The following is a 1,932-nucleotide window of genomic DNA, read 5'->3' on the forward strand; positions in this document are numbered from 1 at the left end:
TGGGAGTATTGTTTTCAAAAAAAGCTCAAAATTTGAATTTATATATATAATGTAAACATATATAATTAAAATACACATTTCCTAAACAAATTCAAAATTTTATAATCATTGTAAAAGGGAATAATGAATTAGAAACTTCACTGTAAGTTATATATCTCTATGCCCAAAGCTTGATGAAAAATAAAAGATGTTATTGGAAGAATGTACTTCAAAATAAGATATAATTAGTACGTGGCAATTTATTCTTCCTTGTTTCACAAATTTCAAATAAATGCTCATTCTAAATTCTCACAATATTTTTTGCTTAGCTGACTGGCTCATTTTAGGAAACTTCTTATTTTTAATAACATGTAATCACATAAAAAAGAAAAAAAATATTCAAAGTCACTAAAACCCAGAAAGGAATAGTAGAATACATACTTCGTCCATGTGGTTCTGAATTTTCAAACTAAATAAAGACTAGATCTTAGAAGTTTATGATTAAAGTAGACAGACTACAATAGTAATAGAGGACAACTTTTGAAATTAGATTTACTTTTGTCTTACTTATAGTTGAGTATGGTGTTAAATAGCTCTTGGGGCTATTGTAGATATTACAAGAATGCAATAGTTCTAAGTCTCTTCAAAATAGTTTTAAGACAGTTTTGATTGTCATTAAGTACTCGTAAAATTGTTAATAATTCTTTTACTTAAAGCAATTTTCAGTATTAACATTGGGGTGGCTTCAAATATGACCAATTGGTTAGCTTTATATAATTGAGAATTTTAAAATTTAATTTAAAATATCCTTCACTGAATATTTTGGGTAGGTTCCCACATAAATATTTGATGAGATATTTCAAATGAAAGGGAAGGCTAAAATGAAATGTTAGTAATAGTATTTTTATGGTAAGGAGATTGGTACATAGCCAGTTGCCTTAAAATGAGTGTTGAAATTCATCACCAGGCTCACCTTTGTGGAATAACTGTACTTGGAGTTGCTGCAGTCTTCCTGGAAGCCTCCATTAACTTTGATCAGGTCATGTGATAAGCACTGTGACAGAGAGCTCCAGTTTCTCCATAAAAGTAGATTACCACATGTCATCATTAAATCTGGTCAATGAGGCTGGCATACATAGTTCTGTCCATGTGGGTTTATGCCTCTTTAACTATAAACTATCTTTCTCTTCCAACTTCTAGCCTTGTAGACTTTAAGTCCAAATATTGTATTAGAAACAAATAGAATAATAAAGTGTGTGTGTGTGTGTGTGTGTATGCACGCGCACACACGTGATTTTTTTCTCTGATTGGGCCCTGATTAATACAACTTCAAGTGAAAATTACAAGAGGATAATGAAATCCTTTATAATTTGTTCTTTTGTTTAATGAAGTGATGAAACTTATGTGTAATGTGATGATGAGTTTAAATAATAGCAACACTGATAAATGACAGGATATAAATTCATAAGCTATAATAACAAATAAATATACATACTTATGGTGAACCACACAATGTTTTGATATATGTATATATTGTGAAATAGTAACTCAAGTTAGTTTTAGCACAACTATAACTATATACTTTCATTAACATTTTCCATTCCTCCAGTTCTCAGGCCCCTGTCAACTACTACTGTATTCTCCATTTCTACACATTCAACTTTTTTACTTTTATACATTGGACTTGTAAGTATCTGCAGTATTTGTTTTCTTTTTACTCTCTAATTTCATATTGTATTTTCATTCGTGTTTTCTCAAATGACAGAATTTCATTCTTTAAAAAAGCTAAATAGCCAGATGTGGTGGTGCATGCCTGTAATCCCAGCACTCGGGAGGATGAGATGTGAGAATCGCTGTGAGTTCAAGACCAGCCTGGGCTACATAGTGAGTTCCAGGTCAGTCTCAACTACATATTGACACCCTGTCTCAAAACACCAAAAAAAAAAAAAAAAA

Source organism: Fukomys damarensis, unplaced genomic scaffold (genome assembly GCF_012274545.1).
Source record: "Fukomys damarensis isolate Sample0158 unplaced genomic scaffold, DMR_v1.0_HiC HiC_scaffold_6, whole genome shotgun sequence".
Classification (NCBI taxonomy): Eukaryota; Metazoa; Chordata; class Mammalia; order Rodentia; family Bathyergidae; genus Fukomys; species Fukomys damarensis.